Genomic DNA, 23,573 nt, shown 5'->3' with positions numbered 1-23,573 from the left:
ATGCACCAGGTAGGTAAAGGCCTGGGCACTTGTGCGCTCTTTCAAGCTGGGATGTTATGGCAATCTTCCCGCGTGCAGAGAGAGCAGTGACAAAGGTGTGCCGGGCCTTAGAGCCCCCAGAGGGATTCTGGCTTCCACGGTCTCATGCATTTCACTAAACTACCAGCTACGATGATGAAAAAGGGCCATGTGGGTACCTATAGCCCGGTGGAGTGGCTCTTCACCCCTTTGCTGTAAGCCTGGGCACCTAGAATCCTGCGGTCCATTTCATGTAGACATGAAGTGAACTCAGCATCTAGGAGAGATGCTGGGACCTGTGTTTGGGGAGCCTCAGGGTCTAGGGCTTTGAAATACTGGGCTGCCTCCTTTGTTTCAGAATCAGACCTGTCACTAAGCAACACTCCCTGAGATCCTTCCCATTTTGCTAAAAGTGCACCAGAGTAGCACTGGGGGGAGGTGCGACTCAGCCACCCACGGCCATATGGGGCCACTTCTTGTCCCAGCTTCTGGTTCCCTCCTCCCCCACACCCCTTCCTGCTTCCTGGGGTGAGAAGGACTCTGGCATTCTATTTTCTGGGTAGCCTGGAGGGAGCAGGGCAGGGCATTTGATCACTCTGGGAAGGGTTCTATATGAAGGCAGGGTAGATTTTAAATTTTTTTTCTTAATTTATTTTTTAAACAGCCTCTGTGTATCTCTCTGTATTTTCCTGTGCCAGTGTCTCTCTGACCGTCTGTCTCTGTCTCTTTCTGCCCCCTCCCCTCTCTCCATCTGCATGTGTCTATCTCTCTGTGTCTCTGCCTTTCCCTCCATCTGTTTGTGTGTCTGTGAATCTGTCTTCCTGTCTCTTTTTCAATCGTGCGCTCTCCTCCTTTCCCCCTCCTTCTGTCCCTCCCTCCACTGTTTCCTTCTCCTCCTCAATTTCTCCCTATCTTTCTCTCTCTGATTCTGTCTTAATACCCCCTCTCTCTTTGCTTGAACACCTCCCCAGTGAAACAGGGCTGACAATGGTGGGTATCTTGCATTTTCCATAATTTACATGGGGTCCAACATGTGTCGCCTTTCCATTGGATGCCTTATTTCGGCAAGTGGTGTTAATCACACAAGATCTGTATCATTTAAAAAAAAAAAAACTCTGGAAAAAATATTTTGGCTTAACATTACTTAGTCTCACCCATGTTCCACAATTTCCCACATTATCCTGCCCCTATTTGGCTCCTTATCCTATTTTTTGTATGTCAGTAAATCTATGTTTCTCACTAAGTGAAGGGTGCTTAGAGTTTTCCTTCCTACCCCGAAATTTCCCTTAAAACAGAGCCCATACCAGTCATGATGGCTGTAGAACTCTGTCAATAAACTAAACACCATTGACTTTTATACTTTAAATGGATAACATGTATGTAAGTTATATCTTGATAAAACTTTTTTTTTTTTTTTTTTTTTATTAAGCTAAATCTAAAGGAGGCATGAAGTGCATTCCATTGTTTTCAGTCCAGCTTCAGATTTTCCACTGGGACATTTGAATTTGGGGGCTCCCACAGCACACAGCCCAGAATTTATTTATGGCTCTTTGTAAATATATCACAGTAAAATACCAGACATTAACTTCTGCTGAAATCAGCTGGCTAATCTAAACCTTGGCTAGAGGGGTTTCATGAATATCAGTATTGAAGCACAAAGCAAGGGAAGATGGATGAACTCATGGTAGGATTGGCTTTCCATGGGTTTTTCTTCTCTCTGGCAAAGACAGGCTGACTCCTACTCATACCATGTTTAGAGAAAATTCCTTTTTGTCTTGCTCCCCGAACATTCTGAGATTTTTCTAGTAGTTACCATGTCTTATTGTTCCTGGTTTAAGTAGATGTTTTGTCCATGGGATTATATGCTCCTTAAATGTGGGAATTATGTCTCTTTCACACTTGGTAGGTATGAATAATTGTTTGAGCAAGGGCAGACAGAAGGGAGGAAGGAAGAGAGAACAAACAAATGAAAACAGAGGAACATGGACATTAAGGATGTCCCAATCAAGTATTTAACATCCAGCATGTATTTGTTGAGCACTCACACAGTGTTCTGTGTGTCTGACCCTGTCCCAGGCTCTGAGAGTCCAGCAGCAGCAAAACAGTCAAGAATCCCTGACATCATGAGGCTTGCGTTCTAGGAGTGGAAAGAAACAGACAGTAAAAATGAATCCATAAATTACAGGGACTATTAGAAGGTGATAAACGTTACAGCAAAATAAAATGAAGGAGTGCTGGTAAAGAGGTGTGGCCATTTGCAAAACATTTTTTCCTTGGCCCTTATGTAGATAAGGGCCATCTGTAGGGAAAGGGAGCTCTAATGTAGAAGGAGAGAAAACTGGAGAACTTTCCATGACAGAGACAGATGCCCATGCTTTGGTGTTTATTGTGCACCTGAAGATGCCACACTAGGAATTCCAGGAGTAAAAAGGAAGGTGTGTGGAGCTGGGACCAATATCTGTCTTGTTGGAGAAAAGAGTTTACTCGGAAGCTGATGCCCTGAGTTAGAGCTTAGTGTAGCAGTCTGCATGCCATTTTTTGCAAGCTCGGTAGGAAGATAAGAAGGGTAAGAAAGAGAAATGGGTGCAAACCACAGCTAGAGACAGAGAAGGTGGGATGAGGCTACACGATGACAGGCTGCTGGAAAGAGTGTGTGGCCAGCTGCGGGAGGGGTCAGTGCTACTCAGCAGCTCTCTTTGAACTTGGTATTTTTCCACAGCAAACAGAAGCCTAAAGCTTGTTGGCAGTGGAGCCACATCCCGAGGGTAGAGAGGGCACAGCGGCTGTGGGGAGCCAGGCTGGGAGGAAGCAAACACAAGGGGAGGAGGCTGACTTTCAGGACTTCACAGTGGGGGGGCTCCCTGGAGAGCCAGGGCCAGTGTTAATATTCACCAGGTGCCCTGGCAATCAATCATCAGAAGTGAGGGGAGCACAGGGCAGCAGGTCACCAAACGTGGCATGATCCCTGGAGATCCCGAAGGGGCCCTGCCAAACATGTGTGCAGCGGAGCCCCCAAGACACAGGCTGGCTGCAGTCAGTCTCGTCATGATGATAATAGCATTAGCCAACACTTACTGAGACTTGTTCGTCAGGTACTGTGCAAAGAACATTGTGTGGATTATCTCACTCATCCTCACAGCAAAAGTATGACTTATTCTACCACTTAGGACTCATATGGCTACCGAAAACCAAACCTTAAATGATGAAAAGCAGAAAGAGAATTTGTCAGCTCACGCAACTGAAAAATCCAGGAGTCTCTGGCTTCAGGCATGGCTGGATCCAGGGACTTAAAGGATGTTCCTGGCTCCAGTCTTTCTCCTAATTTCTTGATTTCTCTTTCCACTTCTTGGTACCATGTTCAGACAGGTTGTCGTGGTGGCAAAAGGGCTGCAGCGACTCAAGCCTACATTCTTTCAGGGTGAAGTCCAGCAGAAAAGTATCTTTTCTTGTCCCCAAAGTTCCAATAAGTATCATGGCTTCTCTTGGGCTTAAATGGGGGTTCACATGCCCATCCTTGAAAAGATCACTATGGCTGCAGGGATGTCTCCATTTAACACATACTCCCCTGCTACACTAAGCTCTAACTCCACCTGCATTGAAGTAGGTGCTCCAATGAACATTAGGGGCAGCACCGGAAATAGGTTAATGGAGGCATGTGGTGAAAAATAAAAATGCCCATACCTTGATGCTATTATCACCTCCATTTTGTATATGAGAAAACTGAGGCTTGGAAAGGTGAAGGTGCTCATCCAGGCAAATCTGTGGTGAAGCTGGGACAGAGCCAGCATCATAGGCAGCCACTTCTGTTCAACTCCTCCCCCCACCCCACCCCCCCCACAACGAGTGCCTCACCTCCTGCTGCTTACTCCTGTCCTCTCCCTCTTTCCTGATCTGTCCTTGGAGCTGCCAAGTCACTTCAAGACACCGGGCGAGTGTTAGGGTCGCCCTGAAGACAGCAGGAGTTGTCACGAGGCCACAGACCCATCAATCCTGTCAGTTCCAGAGGACCATTCCCAAGGCAAAGGGTCATTGATGTCATCATCTCCATCTTCTTTAATGCTAATTACTTTTTTTCCCACGTCAACATAAAAATCATCTTAAATGTCCTCATTAAAGCCGATGTGATTTCTGACCACAGAATCATCAACTCAGCCTGGGAAAGACTTTCAGGGGAGAAAATGTTCTCTGAGCCACAATGGCTATTCCAAGTGATTTAGAATATCAAGTTTGTATGATTTTTAATCATTAAAGGAGATATAAAAACATATTTTATACACAATCTTTTATCTTACACTTATTTTTATATTTCTCTATAACAATTTATTGCGATGCATATATCACCATTACATCAGACATTTATGGCTCCATTAAAATTCAATGCCACCATAAATTTGGGCCGGTTAAAGTGGTGACATTTGTAACAGCTTCCACAAGGACATATTTTATATTTAAAGTGAAACTTTGAGAAGAAACTTTGTTAAAGAAAAAAAAAAAAACATGTAGGGTAGGAAAGGGATATGCGATTCTTTCTATCTAAAACACCTAATGCCTACCCTAATACCTGCTGTATTAAGAAGCCAGACTTTTGCTAAATACTAGGTGTGCTATTTCCAGCATTTGGGGATTAACAGGAATCATATGATAATGCTATCATTGACTAGAAATACTCTGCTTTGCCCAGTCCTTCGGCAGCCTGAAACCTGGGAGAATTTCAAAAGTAAGGGGAAATATTAAATCAGACTTTTAAACAATGCAGTGTCCATGTAATGAGAGGTATTCTGATTCTGGAGCATAAGAGTTTTCAGGGAGTGATAGGATGAGGGGCTTAAGTTTCTCTATCGTTTGGTCCAAATGGTGAACGCTCCTTCTGGGAAATTTGAGGTTTGTCTTTCTTTTATTTTTATTTTTTTCTTCTTAATCCATCAGAAGGTATTAGAATGGCTTCTGTGAGTCCGGTGCTTTTATCAATCATTTGAAAAGGTAAAAGTGGGGATATATTTCTTGTTCTGAAGGAGACTTCTAAATTCAGGTGCTCTCAAATGGATGCAACAGTTCTGATCGCTTTTACGTCTTCAGGAGCCACAAGAATGTCTGACAAACAGTAGGTATCCACTAACATCCTGTATTCAACTCCATAGGATTGTTGGACAAGGTATCTACATAGTAAGTTTTGGGCATTGAGTGTCCAACTGGTCTTGACTGAGGGTCTAGTTGTACCTGACAGACTAGATGTCCTATAGGACTTCAAAAAAAAAAAAAAAAAAAAGTGAGGACCTCTGTAAGCTTGAGAAGGGTTCATGAAGCATAGGGCTTCAGGTGGATACCCACCTGCCCTCCCACCCAAGTAGGACACAGAGTAGTCCAGGCTGCAAGAGCCTTGAGGGTTGGAAAGAAGATGCAGTCAGCATCATATCTGTACGATAATAGAGGCAACAAACCCTCAATGAGCACACGTTGTATCAGGCAGGATGCATGTTATGCATAACAATAAAGAGTGAAGGATTATTATCACTTACCATTAGCCTGGTCTCCTAAATGTTCTTCTCAGATGAGCTTATTTTAATGTTCCAACTCCCCTGAAAGGTAGATACTCTGTTGTTTCATAGCTGGGAAGAATGGAGAAAGGGAGTAGATGTGTTAGGTTATAGATACATCCTCTATGTCTCCAGACATGTCTTTAATCAGCTGAAGAAGTAGAAGCTAGAGCACTTATCCCTGGGGTAAATTTAATTGAGGCACTGGGTGGGCAACTTTTGTTCTCTGTTTCTACTGGCTGATGCCACCCATTGTGGGTTATAATCAAGTGCCCAGCAGAGGCAATGCCACGGAGACCAGACACGTCGGAAGTTTCCCAAACCACACAGCACCCATCCAGCACCTGTGCCCTGGGGACTTATTTTACATTTTCATAAGATTAGGCCCCCTTGGTACTGTACCATCCACTACCAGGAGCCATTAGCCACATGTCTACCCAGCCCTTGAAACATGGTTAGAGCCGCGTATTAAGATGATCATATTTTTTACATAGTGGGTTAAACAAAACCTATTTCAAAGATAATTTTACCAATTTATTTTTGCTTGCTTTAATGTGGCTACTAGAAAATTTTAAATCACATGTGTAGATTGTATTGTATTTCTGTCAACGCTTACCTAGAGTGTTTGCGCCCCATCAGTGGAAAGGGCATATCTTATGAAAGAGAGACTTCTAGAGGATCTCTTCATCTTGCCACCCACTTTTGGGCTGGGCGCTGCTTTAGTGTAATAATTTAAACCACGTCTAACTGATAACTATGCCCTGAAAACAGTCTTTTTTTATTTTATTTTTTTTTTTGCCTTTGCTTGTGTCATGCTCTCCCTTTGTGTTCTTTTCTGTTACCTGTCACCTTGCTCATCTAGCGTGCTCCTACACAGTCTACAAACCCCCATCTCAAAGACCACCTCCTTTCTGTAGCTGCTTTTTAATAACTTGTTCCTTCCTCTGGAGGCCCACAGTGCCTTAAATCCACTTTCTCTACTCTTACTCTGATGACCTTGTGTGTTTAATTATCTCTTCACAAATCTGACTCCACAGCTTCTTGTGGAATCTCTTGAGGTCAGAGACTCAAAAGTTCTAAATTCAGCCATGTGGGCTGCCGGAATGATACTGGACCGCGGGATCCAGTAGCATAGGTCTCTTCACAAGTCCATATTCAGTGGCTTCATGTTGATAACTTGAAATTGGCCATAGTGAAGTATTTACACAGCAGGAATTGGCAAGCAATATAATTTGGGATTTTTTGGCTTGTAGGGGGAGGCAGGAGCCATTTATCCACTCACATAGATCTGAGATAAAATGAAATAAAATGTTTTTGTCACCCAAATCAGCATCAGAAAACGGTAGTCATTTTTCCTGGAATTAGGTGACCTGTTGTGAAGGAATCTTGCTTTCTCTCTGACCCAGGCAGTTTAAGGACCTCTCTCTGCAGGCTGTGTTAGAGAAATGATGGATTAGACTGGGTGATTATAAAGTTTCTTCCCAGCTCTAGAATTCACTGATTCTAGGCATTATGCATATCACTGGCAAGTAATTAACATTAATAATGCCTTACATTTGTGAAGCTCTTATCTTTCTTTTCTCCCCATAGAGTTTTCATATCCATTATGTCATTTGACACCTCTGTGAAGCCAGTGGGCAGATACCCTCTCCACTGAATAAAGAAGTTAATATGTCCAACATAGACTTCTGCTTAAAATCAAATAGATACATATAGTTGTCCTTGGTCTCAGGAGGGATAGAAGCGCCAGGGTGAAGGTGGACCATAGTGTTCTCAATCCAGGCAGGATGAATTCTGAGGATCAGAGAGGGCAAGACATTTACCAGAAGTCACATGGATACAGGGTAGCAAAAAGCCTTGCCCATCCCAGGACTGCCCTGAAGGTGAGGAATATTTGGTGTGGGTAGTGGCCCAGAAGAAATGAAAAGTAGCATATTTGTATAATATCAACTATTTAAAAAGAGAGGGAAAAATGACATTGATCCCAAATTGACAAGGTTTATCTTTGATCCCAAACATTAGGATATTAAAACCATTTGAAGGGCTCCCTTCCAGTTTTACCACTCACCGAGCTTTTGGGCCCTCATATTATGGCACTGTGCTTTCCAGGAGGTAGTCTGCTTCATGGGTCACGGGATCCTTCTTTTCTTTCTTCAGAGAGAATGCCTCCCCCAGTCAAGGATGAACAGACATTTTACAAGATTTCAGAAAAACCTGGTAACTCAACTCTTTGAATTACATCTGTTAGACTGGAGAGGAGAGGCAATATGATTTCATGAAACCAGTGAGTAACTTAGACAAGTTTGGATAAAGAACTTTAGGCACACTACTTTGGATCCATGCAACTTTGAGATGTATATTGTATTTCAAAGTAAACTGAAAGAAATTAGTAAGAAAGGAAAACTTACACAGAACAGTGTTCAAAAAGAGTGCAAATCTCTGTGTTTTCATATACTACACTTTAGTGATGGTTTTCTTTTGGTATAGCTCAGTCTTCATAATGTGCTTATTAAAAATTTAGAAATAAAGATTTTAGTGCTATTATGTAGAACATTTAAGAGAAAAAATATTCATTGGTGTAAGCTGTCTACAAATTCTATACTTTGTATGCTGCTTGTTGTTTTACTATTTAGTCTCAAAAAATTTAGAATATAATTGCATAGAATTTAGGCTGCATTTTTCACTTGAGAAAAGAGTTACAACTCTACTTCCATATAGCAGAAAGAATCCCTCTAAGTATATACTTTGGAATTTCTTTACTTTCTCAGAACTGTCTGTAGGGCCTGTCCTCTAATGGTATGCTGGATCCAGCTTGTCCTGGCCAGTGAGAGCTGATGGTCAAAATTTAAGGAAATCTGCCAGTTAGTTTATGTCATATCAGCAGCTTGAAATTGGCCATCATGAGAGTATTTAAACCATGGAAACTAGAAAACGCTACAGACCAGTGGTTTCCTCTACCTGCTGCCCCGAGATCTGGTTATTAAGCATTTATTAGCATACTCCTGCTATTCTCTGTATAAGGTACCCCTCCATTATATCATTCAATCTCATTAAATTTTCGTATCCATAAATAAGTAGAGAATTGTGTTGAGGTGATAGGGTCTTAATAGGAAATCAAAGGCCTGAACCCTATAGGAAAGCAGGAATAATACGGGATTCTCTATTATTACCCATTAACCTCTAGCTATATGATAATTATCTGATATCAGCATATAGCCTTTCTTTCTGATTCTTTTTCTAATCTAGCTTGATGGCTTCCGTGAATAAGGTACAAGTGTTAATAATGCAAAACCACATATTTTGTACTTTATGGAAAACTTTTAGGAGTTTTGAGGGTAAACTTGGACATATAAATATTTTACTGGAGTTGGCATAATATGCTAATTGAGGGCAGCCCCGGTGGCTCAGCGGTTTAGCGCTGCCTTCAGCCCAGGGCCTGATCCTGGAGACCCGGAATTGAATCCAACGTCGGGCTCCCTGCATGGAGCCTGCTTCTCCCTCTGCTTGTGTCTCTGCCTCTCTCTCTCTCCCTCTCTCTGTCTCTCATGAATAAATAAATAAATAAATCTTAAAAAAAAACCTTCATCTTTAAAATATATATATATATATGCTAATTGAAAGCCAGAATACTTGGTTTTGAATCTAGGAATTTCTACACATAAAGTCCTTAACTTTTTGAAGCTTCATGAGTAAAATAAGGATAATAATGGTAACTTACCTCTAAAGTTCTTATTAAATGTTTAGTATATATGACATCCTTGGTATCATTCCTTGTACCTGCCGAGTGTGTGTTAGCTATCATAAAGTAGGAGAGTCTAGGGGTATGTGAGTAGCTCAGTTGGTTGAGTGGCTGACTCTTGATCTCAGCTCAAGTCATGATTTCAGGGTCTTAATATCAAATCCTATGTCAGGCTCTGTACTGGGCATGGAGCCTCTTTAAAATACTGTCTCTCCCTCTGCTCCCCAGTCCCCCACTGCTCTCTCACCTGCTGTTTCTTTAAAAAGAAAGAAGAAAGGGAGGGAGGGAGCGAGGGAGGGAAGGAAAGAAGATTTTTAGTTGATGACTGGCAGCTAAGTAAGGATTAGATTGGAGCCAAGAGTATCTGTCTTTCTTTTCTTTTCTTTTCTTTTCTTTTCTTTTCTTTTCTTTTCTTTTCTTTTCTTTTCCTCTCCTTTCCTTTTCTTTTCTTTTCTCTTTCTTTCTTTCTTTCTTTCTTTCTTTCTTTCTTTCTTTCTTTCTTTCTTTCTTTCTTTCTTTCCTCTCTTTCTTTCTTTCCTCTCTTTCTTTCTTTCTCTCTTTCTTTCCTTGAGAGAGACAGAGTATGGGTGGGGAACAGAGGGAGAAGGAGAAGCAGACTCCCCACTAAGCAGGGAGCCCAATGCAGAACCCATCCCAGGACCTGAGATCACGACCTGAGCTGAAGGCAAATGCTTAACCAACTGAGTCACCCAGACACCCATGGGAGAGTTTCAATTAGGACCTCATTGCTTTGGTCCAGCCTGACCCTATTGGTTGGATTGTTGATGACTGTGGCTATTGGGTGTTATGTAGACTAAGCCAGTGGCTTCTCCTGAAACTTTACCTATGACCTAAAGGGCCTAAGGTGACCATAAAAGAAGACCCTTTCTCCCAGGCCAGGAATTAATATCAGCAACTTAAGGCCAGTTCATTCAGAACTAGAAGACATGATGAGGAGAGGAGAAGGATAAGAAATGAAGATAAAGAGCAGACAGGTGCCAGACCTTGGATGGCCTCTGAGGTCATGGTGAAAATTTGGATATCATATTACATAATGGAAAGCTATGAAAAAATTAGTAATTCTGTGATAGGCATGAGGAAAGATATACAAGATCATAGGTGGTCACAGGGATTCCCAGACCAGAAGGGTTCAAGCCTTCTCCTTTTTCAGTTGTTATTTAATTTCTATGAGCCAAATTCTTAAATCTTCCAGATGAGCTGAAAAATCCCCTCTTACCTCCTGCAGTGCATTGACATGCAAAATGCTGTGGGATTATAGTATGGTATGATAATTATAGGCATGCAAACTGTGGGACTTCTCTAGGAAAACTGGAAACCCCTATAGAGAGGGCAGTAAGGAAAGATGAGTCATGGCTTCTTTGGTGCCTTTTTCCCTTGCAGTGGCCCATAAACGGCTTCATTGGGGACCACCTTTGCTATAGAGTTTGTTACATCTCCCAAATGCCGTGGCTGGTCTCTTACCTCCTTCTACATCCAGGCCCTGTCTCCTATCCTGGGGCCAATAATAAAGATAAATTTGAGAAGTAATGGATAAAGACCCAATCCTTGTAGAGCAATAAAATTTATCATGGCTTAACTAATCTGGCACCATTTATGCCTGCCGCCTGCCTTCCCAACCATCGAATGACTAATTGATAACTAATTTCCTCAATTTGTACTTCATTACTTATTGCAGCAGAAAAGCTTACACCTAATTCTATGAATCAAATAGACTCCATGAAGTCAATGGAGATGTTACTTGCCAAGGTTTTTGGCAGATTGGCCAGCTTTGCAGAGAAAGTGGCTTCTTTTCAATAATATACCTAACAGGTACAGAATGTTCATTGCATGTCAGGAATTGAGCTAAGCATGTTCCATTTGTATAACCAAGGGTCATAGTGGATGATAAATAAGCCCCTAACTGTATTAGCACAATGGAAATTTCTTTATCAATACTGATTTAATGCAGGTGATCCCAGTTGACAAAGGATTGGGAAGCTTTGTTCCATACAGTTGTTCAGGTTGATTGAGACACAGAACTAAGACCCAGTTGATCGAGACTCTGCCATCAGCACTCAATAGCTTCCAAGGTTGCCCTTGGTGTTGACATTTTGCCAGCAGAGGGGGAAAACAGCATAGAGAAGCATAGGTGGGAATTTCTTAATGGGCTAGCCAAGAAGAACATAAAATTGCAACTCCTATTTCATTGGTCATAATTCAGTCAAAGAAGCTAGGAAATGTAATATAGATGTGACCCAGAAGAAATCAATTTTGTTGGACAGATTGCCACACACATGATTTCTAATCCTTACAATGATGCTACCGGGTTGGCTATCATCTCGACTTTACAGATGAGGAAACTGAGGCTCAGAGAGGTTAAGTAACTTGTTTTAAGGTCAAAGAGCTAATAAGTAGAAGAGAAGAGTCTTCAACTCAATTCATCGGTCTAATTTTCAAGTCCATGCTGCTAACAACCACTGTGCTGGGCTACTTCTGTTAGTTCTTACATGATGAGAAGCTCTGACAGTGAGTCCCTCTCCTTCTGTATTCTCTGGTGAACCCTACTGTAGCTGAACCTGACACACTATGAAGTTCTATACCTCAGGGGTAAGCCCTTACCTCTGCCTACAACATTGATCTTCTAGGGAAAGCAGACTCGGGACACCTTTGTGAACTTCCAGAAACCCAGGTTTGGATGCCTGATGGTGTCCAGGTTCAGTGATACTGAATTCTGAGGCTGACCGCCCACATGTGCTTTCTCTGTGGGAGGCACAGAGCAAGTGTTAAACTGAGCCAGGAAAGACTCCACTAATTAAAGCTTTTCTGAACTCTGCTGTCCATTGGCTTTTTAACAAGTGATGCTATTAATCCTCCATGTTCTTGATTTTTCATTTGTTTTTTGGGGGGAAAAGTTGAAGGCGATATTGTGGTATTTATCCTTGGAATAATGTTGCCATAGTTACCTCTCGACTTTATTATAACGGTGGTGCAATAATTGAAGCAGGGAGACCTGAGGATGCTTTCATAACTGTGAACTTGGTCCCCAGGATGGGCATTAAAAGCATCTCCTAGATTGGGGGAGAAAGAAGGGAGCTTGGCCTCAGCAATTAACCCCAAAATGCAGTACAGTGGTCCTATGTATTTGACGAGAGTGTTGCCTGGTGATGTCCAGAGTGAGCCATTTCTATGAAGTTGCTTTGTTTTCACATTGTTTTACAGTGACACTCTTAGAATGCAAGAATGTAGTGTCTCCATGGAAACTGGAAATGTACAAAATTAAGACCCAGAATAGGAAAGCTTCTGTGAGCACAGTTCTGCTGATCACTAATAAAGAAATGATGTGTTGCAAGTACAAGGTGTTGGATGTCAGAAGAAACAGGGAATGATAAATTTGACATCCTAATCTAACCAAGGACCTTCACTTTTTGGACATGGTGGAGAAAGGTTATGAATGCACATCTAAGTAATCTGCTCTGTCAGACAGGAGTAAGGATCATTTAATACCTCATTGTGGGAAAAGGGCTGCTGACCCTCCATGGAAAGTGAACCTTGACTCCACCTCCCTGTTGAGCTCATCCAGAAAGGAAAAGTTAGTTGGACATGTAAGAGGCAGTGTGATACAATGAAAAAAAACAAAAAAACAAAAACAAAAACAGAGTTAAATCTCAGCTTCTCCATTTTCCATCTCATGACTTTGAGCAAATTCCTTCAGCTTATTGAACCTCTGCTTCCATGTTCATAAAATGGGGAAGCTAAGAATGTGTACCTTTCTGAAGTGCTGTAAGGATTGAAAGTACACACTGTCCTTATACACACATATTTGGGCACCATCAGTTGTGTGTGTATATATGTATTGTACATACATGTGTATATGTGTGTACACATAGGATATATAGGATATATCATATATATATATTTCCTTTCTTCACTTAACCCAGATAATCATGTTTAGCTTTATCAGTGGGTGTTCCCTAGCCTGACTTCCTATACCTGCGAACAAAGTTGAGTTTAAAATGTCTGAACCTGCATAATGGCATGAAATCTGTGTATATCTTACAGGATAGTTGATGGAAACATGAGGACATCTCCAAGTACGAATACTGCGTGTCCACAGTGGGAATTGGTGAAGTCCTTAGGTACATCTCTGTTCTGATGTTCCCACTTCCTCTGTGGCTCCTCCTCCGTGTCTCTCATGGTCCTGTGTAATCCTTGACTTTGCCTTCACCTCCCTCCAGCCACATTTTACACATTTGCTGAAATGCCATTCAATTCTATGAGGACATTCAAATACACAAACTCTCAGGCTCTCCTGCAGTCACTGCAAGTTCAAAATCTTGTCTAGAATTTATAGCTCTTTTCATCTCCCTTCTTTTTAAAAAAAATTATTGAAAAACTTTATTGAGATATGATTGACACAAAAAAAGCCATATATATTTAATGCATACAACTTTATGTGTATGGAGATGCATACACATCTGCAAAACCATCACCACAATCTATTCCATGAACATTTCCATCATCACCAAAAGATTCCTCCTGCCCCCTTTATAATTATCATTATTAGTGATAAGAATACAATGTAAGATACACTCTCAGCAAATATTTAAGTATACAATTTGGTATTGTTAACTATATAGGCTCTATACTATACAATAGCTCTCTAGGACTTACCCATCTTACATAACTGGAACTTTATACCCTCTGTATAATACCTCCCCTTTCCATCCTCCCGCAGCCCTTGGCAACCACCATTCCAGTCTCTGCTTCTATGAGTCTATTTTAAATTTCTCATATAAGTGGGATCATGCAGTATTTGTCCTTCTACGACTGGTTTATTTCACTTAACATGATATCCTCCAGGTTCATCCATGTTGCCAGAAATTTCAGGATTTATTTTTTTTTCCTAAGGCTGAATAATATTCCTTTGTATGCATATACCATATATTCTTTATTCATCTGTTGATGGGCATTTGGGTGGATTCCATATCTTGGCTATTGGGAATAATGCTGCAGTGAACATGGGTGTGCAGTATTTCTTTGAGATCCTGTTTTTTCCTTTGAATATATACCCAGAGGTGGGATTGCTTGATCATATGGTTATCCTATTTTTAATTTTTGACAGAACCCTATACTATTTTCTGTAGTGGTCATACCAATTGGTATTCCCACCAATGATGCACAAGAGTTCCCTTTTCTCCACATTCTAACAACTGCTATCTATCTTATCTATCTACCTACCTACCTACCTACCTACCTATCTATATCACTATTCTAACAGGTGTGAAGTGATACCTCATTACTGTTCTTTTTTTTAAATATTTTTTAAGATTTTATTTATTTATTCATGAGAGACAGAGAGAGAGAGAGAGAGAGAGGCAGAGACATAGGCAGAGGAAAAAGCAGGCTCCATGCAGGAAGCCTGATGTAGGACTCGATCCTGGGACTCTGGGGTCACGCCCTGAGCCGAAGGCAGACACTCAACCGCTGAGCCACCCAGGCGTCCCCCTTATTACTATTCTTAATGGCATAGAACTGATGAAGGTTCCTACATTTCCAAGGCCAAGCATCTGCTAGATCTCTGTAAAACCAAAGTTCCTGTACTAATTTTCATCCTTGTCTGAATGCTCCTCAGTTTCCCACAGGCCTCTGCCTTTTTCTAAAGGGATATCAATTGCCATTCTCTGTTATGGGTGTTTTTCTGATATGCCCAATCTCATTCAGTATAAAGGAGCAATATTCCTTTCTCTTTTTGGTACATATGGCAGTTATCTCTCACCAACACATGGAAGCCTTTGATACTTCTTGGGCATCTTTATCAAATAGGCTTAAATGCTGCCACAAACAGTTTTACTGTTTAAAACTTCCATGCTCTCTTCTGCGTGTGCTTCAACTGTACTGTAAGTGTAGGTTTCTGTAATCTTATAGATTGTTATAAATGCCTTTTTGGGTAAAAATAACAAAACAAAACTGAGTCTCAATGTGCTGAGACATGTCATGATTGAGTAAATGGCAAAATTTGTTTATCTAACAGATATTTACTCAGTAATGGTTCCATGTCACATAATGTACTGGACTTTAGTAGAGTGACCAACTCATCCAGGTTTGCCTGGGGCTTTCATAGTTTTATCACTGAAAGTCCCATAATCTGGGGAACCCTATAGTCCCAGGCAAACCAGGACAGCAGGCTGCCTTAGGCCCTAGAAGTAAATTGGTAAACAAGATGAAACCTCTGCCCTGAAGGATCTGACAGTTTAATAAACCAGAAAATAAAACAAATACCCAGCAATTCCACTCTTAAGGAATTAGAGGAGGTACTCTAACAAATAAATGTCCCCCTATGTTTGTAGAAACATTATTTATAATAAGCAAATGATGAAACAAATGTCCATCAACAGATGAATGGATATTGAAACTATGATCCGTCCATATGGTGGAATACTATTTAGCCACAAAAAAGGTATAGAGTACTGAAACATGTTAGAACATAGCATGATTTTTTTAAAGCCCATTTAAGTAAAAAAAAAAAAAAAGTAAAGTCCATTTAATTCAAAAAGCCCACATATATGGTTCCATTTATGTGAAATATTAAAAATAGATAAATCCATAGAGATAGAAAGTAGTTTGGTGGTTGCTGGGGCCTAGGAGGAGGGAGGAAAGAGAATTGAGCATTTGATGGGGGCAGGGTTTCCTTTTGGGCTGATGAAAATATTTTTGAACTAAAAAAGTAGTAGTTTCCACAACATTGTGAATGTACTGAAGGCCGTTGAATTGTTCACTTTCAAGTGGTTAATTTTATGGTACGTAAACTTCACTTCAATGAAAAGCAAGCCGACGAGCTATGCAGTGTGGTCGCAGCCAGTAAAGGATGCAAGGGGCAAAAAGGATCCAGTGGGGTAGATAGTGAACAACATGTAGGACTTAGAGAAAAGATGAGGGGGCAGTGTTCTAGCTGGAAGGAGAAAAGGCTTAAGCAGAAGATAGAAATTAGGAGACACTTCACACTGCTGTTTATTTTGTGATACAATCATGCACATTTGAATATGTTAAAGCTACTTCTAAAGAGTATATTGGAAGCCAAAAGCTGTGATTGCCAGCAGGATATGCCTCAACCTCTGAAATGGTTCTTTAGCCACTCAGCCGCGATGAGAAAAATCTTGCCCTGCCATTCGGTAGTTATTATTTCCAAGTGTTTCCTAAACAATGTATTCCTATAGGCTCCTGAGATAAAACGATTTTTTAAAATGTGAGGTGGCAGGTTCTCTGAGGAAGCCATTGAGTGCTACCAAGTGACTTGGTGCTGGGGCAAGACCTCACAGTAAGGACCTTCTCAGTCCTGGCCCTTACACAGATTCTCCTAGCACTGGACCTCAGAATCAAAGTTTTGAACACCTCCCAGAAGGCAGTGATGGGAACAAGCTTCAAAGCAGAGTTTGAACTTTGCTCTCTACCATGCATTCTTGAGAGAATAAACTCTCCAAGCTATGAACTATCACCTATAAAATGGGGATAATGATAGACCTATTATAATGATAAGTGTTTCCCCATGAAGCCAATAGTATACACTGTCTGGCACATAACAAGCACTCAATAATTATTAATTTTCTCCATTCTTTCCTCTTCATCCTAGGCTTAATTAAGACGTATCGTGGAACCTATGAATAAGCAATTCACAGGACGGGAAATCTAAATGGCCAGTACACAGTGGAAAAATGTTCAGTCTGGGTAGCAACAAAGGACTGAAAAATGAAACACATTTTTTTCCTACAAAATCACTGCCCCTCTTCCCCCACTCCCACCCCCCCAAAAAAAAGAAAAAGAGAGAAGTTGATGCTGTCAAAGATTGTGGGAGCCAGATATTCTCAAACCAGGCTGATAGAGTACAACTTGGAATAACCTTTCAGGGGGCGATTTGGCAATAAGACAAATATGCTTGTTTCAAACGCCTTAAATGAATGCCTATGTTTGAACCCAGCAATTCTACCTCGAGATATTTATCCTCAGGGAGTAATTAAGGATGTGCTCTCAAACTTAGCCACAGAAGGCACTCTATAAATAGTTACTAAATGAAGAAGTGAGTGATGTTCATCGCATTGTTTATAATAATGAAAATTCTAATAACAGGAAAAATCAAATAAATTATGGTCTGCCCATAAAATGGAATCCTCTGCAGCCATTAAATCTGATTTGGTAAACACATTTGGATAACTGTATCATTTACATAGGCCTGGGAAGGTATTTCTGATTCCTCGAGTGAGAAAATTATGTTAAACGACACATCGTATGGCTATAGCTTGTTTAAAAATATGTATCCATAAATAAGATAGGAAAGAAAAACTCTTGAGGGATATACAGCAGAACGTGAAAAGCAGTTATTGCTGAATGGTGTGACACTGTGAATGTTTTTTTATTTCCTTCTTTTTGCTTTTTTGTATATTCTGAGCATGTACTATTTGCACATATTTTTTAAAAACTTAATGTTAAAATAGAGGGACTCGGTAGGATGGGGGTGGGTGGTTGGAAACCAAGATAAGAAAGTAGAACACAAGTGCGCTAGTCAGGGAAATGCGGGGCGTCTGGCTGGGTTAAAAGTGCAGCATGATTTGGGCAGTCTTTCCTCTCCTCCGGTGTCATTTTAAGCTTTTTGACTGCAGATCAACACTCTGAGACCTCAGGAGACTTGATTTGGCTGCAACCTCCTTAGAATGTGTCATGTCTGGGAAACACATACAAATGCTCTCCTTTGTCTTTACTGTTCATTGCTTGAATTGGCTGTGCTTGGGGGTGACTCATTCCCAGCTACTCTGTTGGTACCAGGAAATCAGAATGTGCCTTCCCTGGAGCTGTGAAGACAGCCTGGGCCCACGTCCCAGAGGGGAGAGAGCCAGCTCTGGCCATGAGGAAAGCCCCTGGCTAAGGAGGCCTTTGGGGGTGAAGGGGATGTATTTACCTTTTTTTCTCCCCAGATTTTCACTGAGTAAATTGCTGTGATGGAACATAATTGCTTTTCATTTTATTTTTAAAAATTGCTGCCAAGGCAGTCTGCTTGCCTCCTGAAGTCAGCACAAATCTGAGAATACTTACTCCAAGGGAATATTTTTAAAACTTGGGTTTGAAAAGTGATTTACCCCTACACCATCAGCAGGTCATACCACCTACTGATTGTTGTATAGTACCAAGACCACCATCACTTCATTGCACTTGGGACCCAGAGACTCACAGAGGTCTTCACTTCCTTTTATTCAGATCTTTGCTCATATGCTACCTCCAGAAAGAACTTTTCTTTTGAGCTTGCTTTCTGAGATAGCACCTCCTTCTGTCAGCTTTATGGATTTGTCTTCCTCCCGAAATTATTTATTTATTCATCTGTTTACTGTCTCTCTCCCCTAGCAGATGCATGCACCTCAACTGTGAAACTGCTTTATCTTATTCATTGCTTAGACCTGGGGCCGGTACATATAGGTGTCCCATAAATATTTGACTGAATGAATATGTGAGAAGGATGTGAGTCTTTTGCAAACTGGAAGATGTAGCGGAACAGAAAGATATGGGGCAGGATGGTTGCGTTTGGGCCTCTAAACCTTTTGGCTCACCACCAATGCCATGTCACAGGGGAACTGGCTGTCCCTAAGCTCTTATGGTTCCTGAAACACGAGCAGCATCTACAACAGAGTTTAGCTCCCATACTAGGAGGTTCCATTGACCTTGGGTTCCCCTTGGTGGGAGCCCAAGCTGTTGGCTGCTCTGTTACATGTGCACTTCCAAGCTGGCTTCCACCATCCTACTAGACTGAACTCTCTGACATTGCAACTAACTGCCACACCCCAGAAACAAAGGTGGTAACAGCAGTAACCCATGGAGACTTTGAGAATAGTAGACATCCCACTGAGTAGCAAGTGTGTCTGCTACCTGGAAGATTCGGCACCCCTTAACACTTACACTGTACTTTCCTGTTCTTTCCATTAGCGCCTGGAACTCTGGGAATGGACATCCCTTACTCTCAGCAAAGTGAGAGCTGCGTGTACAGAGGCTGCATAATCAAACATCAGTCTGAGTTTTTTTGTTTACTGATTCTGAAAACACAAGCCTTTTCTCCTTCCTTGGGGCAAGTGCAATCCCTGCCATTTTGGGTTCCATTGGAAAGTTTCATGTTGCTCAGCATTATTGCAGAAGATTCATGGCATCACCTGCTAGAGAGTCATTTCTTTAGTGAATTATCATATCAATTATCATATTTTGACAAGAGTTTTTAATGGGATTTTCCCCCCAAAGACATAGTTATTGAAATTTGAATTTTTTTCCCCAATAGAAAACAATTGATGGTTTGATTGAACCTGGCCCTTATGAAACCACAGAGTTGCTTTGGTTTGGGCATGCCCTGCCAGGGTACCCTTGGCCCTGTCCTAGTTGGGCCTGAGCTCCAATGACCAGAGGTAAAAAATGTTCTTGAGGAGTAGACCTATGAAGTAAGCCCATATATTTCTGTTATGCCAAAAAGAGTCTCTCAAACACCAAAGCAAGGGCTGGCCAGTATTTAGAAGAGATGCTTATAAACACTTGTGGACAAGTTTATAACATTTGCTGATGCTTTGTAATTCACAAGACACTTCATCAAGAGCCCTGTGAATATTAGTCCAATACCTGTAGCTGAGTGAACTTAGACAAGTGACCTTACTCCTCCCCATCAATCAATGGGCAACATGATTTTATTTCCCAGGGCTATCATGGGAACTGATTCAGATCCCATATGCAGAGTGCCCACTTCTCTGACTGGCAAATATAAATGTTAGTAAATTTTAATGATAGAAACATGATGGTTATAATGAAAGCAGACAGAACAGGTCGTATTCATCTTACTTGAGGGATAGAGACTTTGGAACGCAAAGAAGTTGTTATTTCACCAAAGTCCAAGAATACATGTGTGAGGATACTAAATTCAGTTTACTCATAATGTATGTCCTATCCACTTTCCTTGGGCTTCCAGGTCCCAGACTGTGGACATCAGCATACAAAGGATGAACCCTTAACTCTGACCTCTCCATAGGTATCCCCTTTCCCTTATGTCTTTGGGAAGGCATAGAAGCTAAGGCTGTGTCCTTCTTCTGTCTTAGAGGTCCTCTACTTTCTATCCATTCCCACCAATTGCCAACTCATTTCATTTAATCTCTCACGAGGGAGCCAACTATCTCCAAACTCACCTAGTCTTTTAAACATCTACTTATGGAACGCCTGGGTGGCTCAGTGGTTGAGCGTCTTCCTTTGGCTCAGGGCATGATCCTGGAGTCCCAGGATCAAGTCCCACATCAGGCTCCCTGCATGGAGCCTGCTTCTCCCTCTGCCTATGTCTTTGCCTCCCTCTCCCTCTCCCTCTCCCTCTCCCTCTCCCTCTCCCTCTCCCTCTCCCACTCATGAATAAATAAATAAAATTTAAAAAATAAACATCTACTTATAATTCAGTCTGTACTGTGGGTTACAGACCAGTCCTCTACATCAAGTGCACATCATCTTACTGCAGGGTTTTGTTCGTTAGGTTTTGGTAGTGGTTGTTGATTTGGTGGCGGTTGCAGAAACTTACATCTCAGTCAGCTGTGCAAGGCAACTCCCACCCTGTATGACAGAGTTTTGCATGCCTTGGTTGTTCCTCTAGAGCCTCTGAAGAGCTGGGTATACAGTTCTAACCACAGGTTGGAGGGCAAGGGTTGTGTTGGTGGAAAGATTCTGGATAAAATATGGAAACTTAAAGACAGCAGCTCATCTTATCTTCTTATGGCCCATGTTTTTTGTTTTTTTTGTTTTGTTTTGTTTTTTTCTGACTTTGGGATAGATAAGATGGGGAACTGCTTATAGGTGTTGTTACTAGAAGGAGGGGAATGCTGTCCAGGTAGGTTTAAGATGGAATGCCATAATCCCTAACTGAGAGATACTGAGTTATGGGAATGACAATTGGTGCCTGAGTTCCAGAATTGCCCATCAACTGGGGAGGGGTGGGTGAGGACGTGAAGGTCCTATGGACAGAAAGGAATGGAGCATGGGGTAGAGTCCAGGGTGCAGAGTCCAAGAGACATCACACTGAACCGGACCTGTCCCGATCTCACCCTGCTTGGCATCCAGGCTCACACACATCTCTGGCTCTTGCTATTGTTACCCCTTCTAAGTATACAACAGGGATTGCTAGGGCACTCTCAATATCTTCCCCATTATATTTATAGGGTGGTTTTCCTCTTGACTCCTAAAAAGGCATAAATGAAGCTTTTTATTTGAAAAGGGAAGCCTGTTTACTGTAATTAGGCATTTAAAGACCCTCATTAGTCGTCTTTGCTGGACCTAATACTCAGTGGTATCAAAATGAGAGCTTTCAGCCTTGTCGCCTCCTCCCTCACCCAGCATTATTCTTTGAGGATTCCTGCTTGTATTTCTCCTCAGTCCTTAAACCTCATGACCATACTCTTGACCTAATGAAGTCCCATTAGTTTCTCTCTGCAGATGAAAAAATATATATATTTGTTCCAGTTAGAAAAGGTTAAGAAACAGGCCACCCAGCAGAGTGAATGCACAGCTTACCCAGCTATGCAATTATCCAAAAATAACCCATTTCCATTTGCAAGAGTAGACTGCATTTAAATAAGCATTCTCTTCAAATAAACTTTCATTAAGTCAGATTTCTCTATAGTGTGCATGCTTAATGAATGCGTGTGCGCCCGTGTGAGGTATATAACATTTACCTCCATGCTTAGTTTTTGGAACATAAACGAAGCTGAACTATAATGAGATAAGTGAACGCATTTGGCAGCGATAGCATTGATTTAAACAAAGGAACACTGAAATGTGCATCAAATGGGAGTTGCTAAGATATCTGAGTTTCTGAAGAAATGGATGCTAAAATTTCATAGGATACTCTAGCCTTCTTCCCTACACACATCTTATTAGAGACTCTGAATCCAACATGCCCTCCCTGTTTAGACCTCTTTAGAATACACCTTCTCCTACCCACCTCATGGCATCATTGGAAAGTGATATGTGGCTGACAGGAAGCATGGCTACAGGTGCAAGATGCAAAATACTATTTTCCTAGTGTTTTCAGCCCAAATGAAATACCGGCATGGATCCTGTTCGAAAGCTACCAGGTGGTAGCATTTATTTTGGCTGAAACTCTGCGTCGTTGCCAAAATCTGCTCTTCTCTGCATTACTCTTGTGCAGATTTGAGTCTGCCTGCTGTGGAGGAAGCAGATGATTCTGGGCTCAGCCCACGTGGGTGCCATTGAAATGGGAGGTCAGGCTAGCCTCTGCTGCTTCCCGGGTGCTTTATTAGAAAATGATTTTTATTGTGTCCAAATGGAGCCACTCTCTGTGGGACATAGGTATGCGATGCCCAGATGAGAAACTAGATCACACTGACCACCTCTGTTGGGTTTTTTTTTCAACCTATTGTATTCAAGTGTTTTACATTTTCAAAAGAATGAAAAGTTTAAAAAGCCAGGAAGTAGGATAGAGATGGGGTAGCGTATGGGGGTGTCTTTGGCCCCCTTAAAGAATCCCAAATAATATGTCAGCAGAAAGCCCGGTTGTAGAGCCTACAAACTACCATAAAAAGATCAGAGTCAATTAAATCGATGTAACAGGAGGTAGAAGAGATGTGAGGGACTGCATTCTAAATCTTATCTTTTTAGTAAAACACCTTGTTAATGTGTTATAGATTAAATCGCATCCCCTCAAAATTTCTATGTTGAAGTCCTAACTCAGGATGTGACCTTATTTGGAGATAGGGTCTTTATGGAGGTTATCAGGTGAAAAGGAGGTCATTGGGGTGGGCCCTAATCCAATATGATTGGTGTCCTTAGAAGAAGGGAAAATTAGGACAAAGACACATATACTAGGAAGACCATGTGAGGACACAGGAGATGACAGTCATCTATAAGCCAAGGAAAGAGGCGTGGAACAGATTCTCCTTCACAGCCTTTAGAAGGTACCAGCCCTGCTGACAGCGTGATCTTAGACTTCAGGTCTCCAGACTGTGAGACAACACATTTGAGTTGTGTAAGCCGCTCAGTTTGTGGTACTTCATTATGGCAGGCCTAAAAAACTAATGCAGGAGGTAAGCAGCAAGGAGATCTTGGAAGAAAATCCAGGTTGTGAGTTATGTGCAAGTCCTGGATATTTGTTTTCTAACTAAGGCAGATTATGTAGAGTTGATGGAGAAAGAAGCTGACCCATAGGGGAGCTTTACTATGGAGGAACTGTAGGCTCTGGAAATTCGAAGAGTAAGAACAAATGAGGCTTTAGCAAG

At 41.5% G+C, this 23,573-nt stretch overlaps 1 protein-coding gene and 1 long non-coding RNA gene across 11 annotated transcripts in view; both read left to right on the top strand.

Moving 5' to 3' along the window:
* Positions 1–23,573, top strand: part of RBFOX1 (RNA binding fox-1 homolog 1) — a 2,034,214-nt gene that overhangs the window by 397,358 nt on the left and 1,613,283 nt on the right. The gene's annotated exons all lie outside the window — the stretch shown is intronic.
* Positions 12,580–17,457, top strand: LOC102154901. The gene is made up of 3 exons (XR_005360924.1): positions 12,580–12,777; positions 13,351–13,427; positions 16,919–17,457. It is a non-coding gene; the product is annotated as an uncharacterized LOC102154901 (long non-coding RNA).

Source organism: Canis lupus, chromosome 6 (genome assembly GCF_011100685.1).
Source record: "Canis lupus familiaris isolate Mischka breed German Shepherd chromosome 6, alternate assembly UU_Cfam_GSD_1.0, whole genome shotgun sequence".
Lineage (NCBI taxonomy): Eukaryota > Metazoa > Chordata > Mammalia > Carnivora > Canidae > Canis > Canis lupus.
Note: the sequence above shows the minus strand (reverse complement) of the source record. Positions and strands in the feature narration are given on the sequence as shown.